Genomic DNA, 10,742 nt, shown 5'->3' with positions numbered 1-10,742 from the left:
GGAGGAATTTCTTCATGAACCAGAAATTCTCCTGCAGACTTGAAGGGGTAAAAAAACCCACACAAATCCAGAAAGACATGATGTTCGCAGATGGCAGATGCTTTATAATCAGGCTGAAATTGACTGTGTGATGACGTTGCTACTCTTACTGCCTCAGTACCTCAACACTGTTTTAAAAAAAGTTTTCCCCAGGTCTCTTTCCAGTGTTGGAACCCTGCAGAGTATACAAAAGCACTCAATATCCATGGTGGACATAATTGAATTGTCCCGGTTTTCACCTGGGGAATGGGTATTTTAGACATGGTTCCAAAGATCTATGAATGGCAGCTGCTTTTTCTAGCAATTGAAAAGACTGGTTTTTCTTCATTCACTTAAGCATTCATTTAAAAAAAAAAGATTGCTTGTCAAGTCTGTGTTACTGCCATTGTTGGAGCTGGGATAGAGCAGGGAGTAAGTTCTCTGACTTGAGGAGTTTGCCTTCTTCATTCCACTCATGGGATGGGGGTAGGAGAAAACAGATGGAGTCAAGCAAGATGTGCAGATGTAGTTTTTTGATTCATTTAGAGTCCTTGCGTAATAAACCTTTTATTCTAAACATTGAGCACAGCAATGTGAGAGTAATGTACTTTTGGGGGTCAAAAGTTCCTACAAATATTTTCAGATGTCAATTAAACCTTATAGTTTTGACTTAGACTGAGTGGTCTGTCTGTCTTTCAAGTCAGACCAGTCCACACTCCCTAGGCCTGGTCCTTGTCACTTTCCCTGAGCCTGTGCAGTCATTTCAGCTTCTATAGCAATGCTTTCCATGCCAGGCTGTGCCACAGAATCACATAAGAAATCACTTAAAGTACTATTTAAAAAAAATATATTTTTAATTATAGATATATAATAAAAAAGATATATTCATTCTCTTAGATATACTCTAAGTTACTAGGAATGAGGGACTTGGGATCTGTGGCATTCATAAAGTGCCCCAGGTGATTCTAATTAGGCCAGGTGGCACCATTTTTCCAATCAATGTTAGGAACTACTCCCAGATTAGTCTTTCTAATGCAAGGATTTCTTCAAGCTTGTCTTTTGAATGCTTAGGACTTTTATTGTATAAGGTATAAGATATTTGAGAAGTCTGCCCACCTTTCCAGCCCCGTCTTTGTTTGCTTCATTACTGGAACCCTCTGCTTCAGTCAGACCTGCTTGCTGACTCCTCCTTGGATGTCATCAACACTCCTGTGTCCATGTCTTCTTCATGCCTTTCCTCAGGTCCTCAAGGTCCTCTTCCCCTTTCTTCAGGTCCTCATTTTTCCAAAGCTCAGCTCCAGTCCTATGTCAGACATGAGAACCTCCATTTTTGGACTCCCCTAGCCTTTATCATTTGGGCCACTCATTTGTCTCTTATAGTCATTTGTGACCTCAAAGTCTAGTTGAATTCTTGGAAAGTTTTCTAAGTGACTGGTACACATGCCATGCCATTTATAGCATTTCATTAATGATAAACAAATACAAAACACTTACCAATAGATACTAGTGCTTCTATTTTGTATTTCATAAGACATTGTGTAAATACAGTGAAGGCATGCATCGTACCTGTGTTAATCACTAAAATCTTGCTCAGTGCCTGGCATATAAATTATTTGTTGAACAAAGTTAGGAAAAAGCCTATATTATTGTCTCCAAACCTTTGGTGTTGCCTTTTGTTAATTGTTTGGTGCCTGCTATAATGAGGGTTTGAAGCTTTGCTTTTCACTCTTGTGTTCTCATTATTTCTTTTTTAGCACACGGTGGGAGTTTAAGCTACCCGCTTGACACCATGCCTAGTTTCTGTCCCAGAATGAAGCTGTTTATCATGACTTCAGAAGGCAAATAGAATAACCTGAATTACCGTGTTTTTAAAGTAATGTATAAACCTAGAGGCTACTCCATAGTGAACATTCCATCAGCTCAAAAAAACTCACTGTGCTCCATAAAACTGATGTTGTTGGCTATGTGGGCTTGTTCTATTATTATGGAGTTTAGGGCAACTTTGAGGATCTGACCCTGGTTCACTAGAGAGATTTCTGTTTTATATTCTTTACAAGCACACTAACTTAAATTCTCCCAGTTTTAATTTTTTTCACGCCTTATGATATACTCTATCTTCATTGGATATCATCTTTCTGATGACTATCAGAAATAACCCTTGTTATACCTCAAAGCAGACGTTTCATCGATTCTTATAGTAAATCTTCAAGAAAAAAGGTACTTGATAAAACAGGAGCCTATATGTATCTGAATTTAGAAAGGATCTTTTGCTGTCAACTCTGTGGTTGTAAATATTCTTTGGTAACACAAATGCCCCAGTGAATGGCAGCCAGACTTTGCTTATTTTGGTGTAGATTTTTACTAGAAGCTGAAAAATGGTTCCTTAACATATTTTACTAAACTACACAATGAATACAGTATGATTCTAAATGGACTCTTGAGAGTCAGGCTGTTTTACTGAGCTGAAAGCATAAACCTGGATATTTTTACTGGCAGCAAGTATTGGCTTTGTTCATTCATTTATTCAATAAATACTTATTGAGCATCTTTTCTAAGTCAGACTCCACAGGAGGACTTAGGCTTCAAAGACAGGTACCTCTCTGTCCCATGGAAGTTATAGTTTACTCAGATAGACATGAAGCAGATTATACTACTAACGACTTAGTTATTGTTGTGATAGTGGCATAAAGTAAAAATCTAGTGTATAAGTGAGAGAATGTAATTAGAACCCCCAACCTCATCTGAGGTGGTAAGTTGGGGGGAAGGGTAGGAGTGGGAGGTGTTCAGAAAAGGCTTTCCAGAATGGGTCTTATTTTGTATGGGATCTGAAAAAACTAAGTGGGAATTAGCAAGACAGAGAGAGGAGTTGCCAACTCCACAAATATAAGGATGATGAATGCTAATAGAAATGACATACTTATGATAAAACCTCAAGTATGCTCATCTAATCCTATTTTATATTTGTTCTGTCACTGATACGAGGTAAGAAGGACTGTATGATCTACAAAACCTGGTTAAAATAACTATATTATAAAGGGCTAGAATGCTTTTATGGAAACTTTGAAGGGCAGAAGATGAGACAGAGACTGAATGTTCACAAGAAGAAAATGCCCACTATAAACATCACAGGAGGGTTCTAACCCATTCTAATAATCATTGACAGTAAGCAGAATAAAATCTTTCTTTGATATACTTCTTGACATATGGGGGTTATAACATATTTTAGCATTATATAGATCAAATTGTACCTGATAAATTATCCAGCTATAAGAATATACTTAGCATTTTGGGTGTTTAATAAAGTAACTGTTGCATTGTCCACATGTCCAAAATAATATAAGAAAGAAACAAAAACATCAGGAAGGAAAATCAGACTGACAGAAAGAAAATAAACAAGATGTGTTAAATGTAACACAAGTTCTGTTGTGAAAAGGGTGTTTAAAATCAAGTAACCTTATTTTTCACTTGTGTTCAGAAAGTTAAATGGTCATTAAGAACTGGAATTATTCTACAATGACCAGAAAAATAACCAATGTTGACTGGCAAAGACTATCGAATTTTCTCTATCACTCAATTTGTAGCCACTGGTATTTTAGCTGAATCTAAAATACAGTTCTTACGTGAGATTCACTTGTGTTTCCTCCCAATTAGGGACGAGATGCTGGGTTTCAGGGCCGAGAATGATATAAAGGAACGCGCATTACAGTTGCCATCAGGTGTCAGCTGGGGCTCTAGTCACCTGAGCTAGCCACTTGACTTATGCTACAGAATTTAATTCTAATAGCAACTTTTTTTCACATGTGGGAAAACTCAGGCTCAGGGAGCTTAACTAATTTGCTGAAGTATTTGAACCATGATTCAGATGTAGTACAAAGCCCGTTTTATTTCTTCTCAATTAGAGAAAAAATGTTTTTTCCCCTCTACAGAAAGAATGCCTGATTTTCCTTATTATTCTCGATTAGTGGTTGTCTATAAAATGCTGAAGGGTCTCATAAAGGTAAACTTACATCTGGTGTGTGGTTCAAAGAGAACTTTCTTAAGTAGATGGTAAAATGTTCCTTAAAAGAGCTGAGCGTAGAAACAGAACCTGGATTGCTAATGACTTTCTTGTTCATATTTACTTTAAAGTTTTACTTTTTTTCATTACAAATGTAAAGATGTTTACTCTAGAAAAACAATCGCAAAAGACCATGAAGAAAAAAAAATCACAACATACCAACACCCAAAGAGAACCATTTTATTAACATTAACATTTTCTAGTAGCCTATTTTTTATGAATATATATGCCCAGTGATATAGTCACACTAAATATCAAATCTTGTCATTTTCCCTTGACACTGTAGGATAAGGTTTTTTTTTATCCCTTGCTAAAAACTACTCATAAAACTAATTTTTAATAGATGCGTATTCCATTGTGTAACATAGAAACAAGCCAGTGAAATATTCACTTTGTATATATACAGCAATTATTATGGCTCATGTTCAGAATTATTAAGGTAAATATAAAGTTCAATAAAATGGAATCTTTTCTTCCAGTGAAAACTCTACTAAAAAATAATGAACTTGCTTTCGATTAAGACATTTGCCAAATGGGATAAATTCACAGTAAACCTTGTAGGTCAAGCTGTGTATCTTTCATCTAGAATTTTGGAGAAAATTTTAATCCAGTTCTTTAAATTTAACTGTAATTTGGGAAAAAGCATTGCTCATTTTTCCTGCATCTGAATGTATATTTGGTAGGAAGCCTTTTTATTCTTTTGCATTTTGGTTTGATAAAACAAAGAATTCAGTAATTATAGAAAATAACAAACATATCCTTTTTCTTGACTTTTAATCAGTAAATATTTTATCCTAGAAAACCTGAAACATTAAGACCCACTTCATATATAATTCTACTTGTTGTCTGACATTCTTCTACCTGGCTACTGAGTCAAGAGCATAGATTCCAGGGGCACCTGGGTGGCACAGCGGTTAAGCATCTGCCTTCGGCTCAGGGCGTGATCCTGGAGTTATGGGATCGAGCCCCACATCAGGCTCCTCCGCTATGAGCCTGCTTCTCCCTCTCCGACTCCCCCTGCTTGTGTTCCCTCTCTCGCTGGCTATCTCTATCTCTGTCGAAAAAATAAATAAAATCTTTAAAAAAAAAAAGAAAAGAAAAAGAAAAAAAGAGCATAGATTCCAGAATTAGAGAGCCCAAGGTCAAATTCTGATTCTCTACTTAAGCTCCGTGTGAATTTGAGCAAATGACTCAACCTCCGACTTCATTTTTCTCACCTCTAATGTGGGCATAATAAACATTACCTATCTCAGGGCACTCCTGTGGGGATTAAATGAATCAATACATGTAAAGCATTTAGAATGGTGCCAGTACATTGCAAATTCTCAATAAACATCAGTTATTCTTTTTGTTATTATTATGCCCTTATCTTTCATTTGGTAACAAAGATTTTGTTAACCAGAGCTTTGGTTAGCATGCCATTTTCAGATTAAAGCCTGATCTGTTTTGTAATGCCTTTAAGGGTGCAGAACCTAGATCCTTCAGAAAGGCAACCTTTTCTTTTAGTTCATTACCTAGGTCAGGTGTCTGTTTCTAGATGTTTATTTCTGAGGTTACTCTTTGGTTTAGTTACTAATTTGATTATCGATATGATTTGGGACATTGAAACTCACTGAATGGTGAGTTCAAGGAATGGAGCTGATTCCGTAGCTACCTCCAGCAGAACTCTGCCTGCCCTGATCTCTACTTAGAGGGAAAGAGGAAAGCATGAACTAAGGACAATGATTATGCTAGTCTGGAACAAAGGGCTTTGTTGTAGGGGAGGTGGGATATGAGTTGGCAAATGTAGGTTGGCACTAGATTGTAGAGGGCCTTGAGTGCATGGGTAAAGCCATTGGATTCTGTTCTTCGGGTTATGAAGGGTGATAGGATGGAAGAAGAACATTTTTCCAGAGAATCCAGAGTAGGAGTCACCTGTCTTTTTATACCACGTGTCCCCAATTCTTGTGTTCTTTNGTAGGTTGGCACTAGATTGCAGAGGGCCTTGAGTGCATGGGTAAAGCCATTGGATTCTGTTCTTCGGGTTATGAAGGGTGATAGGATGGAAGAAGAACATTTTTCCAGAGAATCCAGAGTAGGAGTCACCTGTCTTTTTATACCACGTGTCCCCCAATTCTTGTGTTCTTTTTTTTTTTAAAGATTTTATCCATTTATTGAGAGAGCACGCATGCACGTGAGCACAAGTGGGGAGGGGGCAGAGGCAGAAGGAGAGAGAGAATCTCGAGCAGACTCCACGCTGAGCATGAAGCCCAATGTGGGACTCAATCCCACGATGATGAGATCATAACCTGAGCTGAAATCAAGTGTTGGATGCTTAATTGAGCACCAGGTGCCCCGAATTCTTGTGTTCCTGAATTCAGTTCTTTCTCAGAGAATGTAAAAGGGCATTATGTTCACATCCCTACTACTAACCAAGTAGCCTAGTCATTGAGGAAGATTTTTTGGAGCAGGTAGGTTTTCCACAGTCCCCAAGTCACTATATGCAGATAGCTGCCTCTTCTATTTCTATAGTGTTGGCCCTGGGACCCAGAGATTTTTTGTGACATTTCTGTTTTTTGGAAGCACAAAAAATTAAGATTTGACTGTTGCAGAAGCATGATTTGAGGATTATCATTCTTTAATCTCTTAGCTGTAATAAAATTTTACTCTTATGAATAGTTATTTACTAGGTTACACTACATACACATGCAAAACAGATGCTATGTATTTTCCAAGTAATCAGAATCCTTGTGAGTTGTGCCCAGCAGCAACTGCTGCCTTAGTCTAAAAGGTTAATTCTTTTATCAGCTAAAGAAGTTCTCAAGCATCTTCCAGAACATAATTGTCTATGTAACAAAGTTGCTGGATAATGAGGGGAAACATTTCCATTAATAATATAGTGCAGGAACTACAAGGCAATTGCAGTGAGGTTAAAGGGTAAGAACAAAATGCCAGAAGGAAGTTGTTAATCGAAAGGCTATCTAATGTTTATTGTGTTTTGCAACAAATTCTGTGGAGATTTTATGTACTGCCCCAGACAGAAATTAATTATATCCAGCTCTGGATTTCTGCAATTTATTCATGCCCTCATTTTTGCACTTCCATATCTTGTTGTAATTTATCAGTTTATACCTGTCTTCTCCACTAGACTGCTGATACTTGACCTTGGGGATGGGCCACTCATCTTCTGGTGTCCTGCACCTGACACAGGCATGCCACATAGTACATGTTCAATAAATATTAGATTCTTGTTGAGTGAGAATCTGTTTATAAAAGTCAGTATAAAGTAATCAATGGTTGCCACAATTAGTGGCAGCTTAAAAGAAAACAGTTTCACCACAGAGAGCCAGGCTTAGTAATAATATTCCACAGGGACATGTCAGTAATGACAGGGGCTGAACCTGACACTTGACCTGTTCTCTGTGGCCAGGAAAGACACCTACCAGATAATGTTCACAAGTTGTATTTTGCAGTGTTTTGGTAAAAAATGGGTATAAATAACAAAGAAGATGGATTGATGGATACTGTTTGGATTGATCACAGATGTAGACCTAGGAGTGGATCTTAGGTGGATCAGGGCTGATTTCCTTTGCCAGCTGACAGAGGCCACAGTGGTAATAGAAAGCAGCTGCAGCCTTACCCCATATCTGGAGTTACTACGGTCCCCAGAACTCCTGGGTGGTAGGGTGGCCTCTGCCCTGGCTGGGCTGGGATTGGTCTGGGGATCCCAGGTGATGCTTGCCTCAGCTCATTCCTGTCATTCTGATCCTGATCATCCTTAGGTCATGTCCCATTCCATGGTGTGATAATACATGTCTGTCTCTAGCTGTGCCCTTGGTGTAGGTATAGAAAACCTGTGCCAGGCAATGATTGGCAAAAGAAAGGGAACTGTTATCGTGCACTTTAATGGACCAAAAAGTAAATGCACTCATTTTTTTCCCCATATGATTGCATCTCCACCACCAGCTCTAGTTTCATCCACCATAGCCTCCTAACTGGTCTCCCAGGCATATACTTATGTCCGTGTCCAAAGCATATCAGGCAGGAAGATCTCAGTATGCAAATCTGATTATGTCACCACCAACATCCCTTGCTTTCAATGCTTAAATTCCCATAAAGTTTCCTATTCTCCTAGGATAAAATCTCTACTCCTCACCCTGGCCTCCAAGCCCTGCATGGTGTGACAATTGTATACCTTGCCAGCCTCTGCTTCTGTTATGCTCCCCCTTTTTCCAGTCTCCAGTCACTTCCTCTGATGTAACATGCTCCCTCACCACAAGGCCTTTGCATATACAGCTCCCTTTCCCCAGTCCTCATTTCCTGCTTAACTTCTCATCCTTCAGCTCTCAGTTCTAATGCCTCTTCTCTAAGCGAAAACTCCCCTGTTTAATTATGTTTTCATAAAACCGTTCCCTTTTTTCAAAGCACATATCTCAGTTTGTAAATGTACATTTACCTCTGTGGTTATTAATGTTTAACTGCCCATCAGACTCTAAAGTTCATGACTGCAGGGATTATACTGTTTTTGTGTCCTCAGTGACTAGCACAGTGACAGATATATAGTAGTTGCTCAGTAAAAACCTCATTACTAAATGAAAAAATGGCAATTATCATCATAACTAATACTTGCTGCCTTCTAGAGGCTCTTCGGGAAGTCATTTATAACTAACTCAATCCTCACAATGCCATATTAGGCATATTCATTGTTATTATGTCCATTTTACAGACGAGAAAACTGAGGCACAGATAAAGAACTCAAAGTTACAGAGCAATTGGCAGCATGAGTGTTTGTATCCAGTTTCCATGCTCTATCACTGTCTGCCATCCTGCCTTTTGGAGTGAGGAGCCGTATTATTTAATCCAGACACAAAACCTATGAACTAAGTATTACCATGTCCGTTGTACATGTAGGTAAACTGAAGTGAATTAAAGTAACTTACCCAAGGTCATGAGCTTGTTAAGTGACAAAGCCAAAATTTGAATACAGGTCTCCCAAAAGTCATGCAGTTTGTTTTGTAGCAGTCCTTCTCTGGGTGTGTTATTAACTATTGAATGAGAAATTCTGGTCTAGAGAAAATAGCTAAAAAATCACTAATTATGATAATATCAAATATAACTCATGATTTAATGAGTACTTGCTATGTATGAGGTGCTGTGTGGTGTTCTTTTTGGGGATTGCTGCACTGAATCCTGACCAAGACCCTGTGAAGGAGAAGTACCCCGGTACTTTCAGGGGCTTGGTAAAATTGAACTGTGTGAGTCTAGGGAGCAAATGTTCCCGCAAAGAATCAGAAGGTCAAAAGCTAGAACAGTTTGCAATTTATGTGGCTGGATACTGATGGCTGGATTCATTTTTGAAGCTCACCTGAGGTTACAGAGAATGAAATACCAGTAAGGGATGTTTAAGCAGGAGAAAACGCTTATGATTTATGTGTTGTCCTCTTTGCATTTAAACAGTGCAGACACTGCTCAGGATAGAAACCATGCAGGGAAGCCCCAGTCTGCAATGTCATTTCACTCTAGTCTCTTCAGTGGTATGCAGGGTGGTTGTGAGATATGCTGAAATGGAAATTTCCAGCTGCCGTACTCTGAGGTGTATTTACACGGCGTTTTTGTAGTCTGCGCACGTGCCTTCTGTTTATTACTATATAAGCTCTATATTCATCGCCGTTGATTCAGCCCAAGACTGACATACTGACATTGAAAAGATGAAGCAAGATTATATCTCAGAGTAAAACATGCAGCCTAGAAATGGAAAGCTCAGAAGTAAATACCGATATCTGAATAAAGAAGCAATTTTCAGAGTTTACTTTACATGGTTCTTAAGGAGCCTATCACATTTATATCTGTGTATGTTATTTCTCACGACAAAACTAGTGAATGCTTGTTTAATAATTTCAGATAAGGGTGAGGCTTTGCTGAGGACTTGATTCTTCCAGAGAAGCCAAAAATAACAAAAACAAAACAAAACAACGGTAACATTATTGCCTACATTGATTACAATACCTTTTTCCCCCAGAAGAAGGTTCTGGTTCTTGCAATCCTAGTAATAAAGGAGTGATTTGTGTAGAGCTGTCATTTACATTACTTGCCTCCAAATTATGGGCTAAATATATATCAGGACATGAATGGAAATCTCTCTTTTTGAGAAATGCACATTCATGTTTCATATATGATATGAAACATGCCTATTGTCCCACAGATTCTTTTCCTCTATTAGCCTCTTCCCTATGCTTCAGAATTACCTCTAAAGAAATGAAATGGAAGTGCATTTTCTTTTTTCTCCTTCTACAGAATCGAAAGATTATTTTTTTCCAGACAAAGATTTGTTGCTACCTTTATCTTTGGGCTTTACCTAGCTGATAAACAGCCCATGGATTATACAAACATAACTGCATTTCCATTATCTCTCTCTGACAAATTACAGCCTGCCAATAGAACTGCCATAGCCGAGAACAGGCATTTGGTTTTAAACTGTCTTCTTTTGCTGAAATCCTTAAAACAAGGCCACGATTCTTCATATTTAGTTGAAATAGAAAATGCTCAGGCTCGATGCACACAAGGAAATTGCAGCCTCCCTCTCTCCCTCCCCCTCTCCCATCCCCTTTCATTTATGGAGACCCTTTACTGCATTGCAGTCCTGCAAAGCTCTCAGGGAGCTGGAACCATGGGCGGGGGTGGGGGATGG

Source organism: Ailuropoda melanoleuca, chromosome 10 (assembly GCF_002007445.2).
Source record: "Ailuropoda melanoleuca isolate Jingjing chromosome 10, ASM200744v2, whole genome shotgun sequence".
Taxonomy (NCBI): domain Eukaryota; kingdom Metazoa; phylum Chordata; class Mammalia; order Carnivora; family Ursidae; genus Ailuropoda; species Ailuropoda melanoleuca.
The sequence above is the reverse complement of the archived record's forward strand: the minus strand, read 5'-3'. Positions refer to the sequence as shown.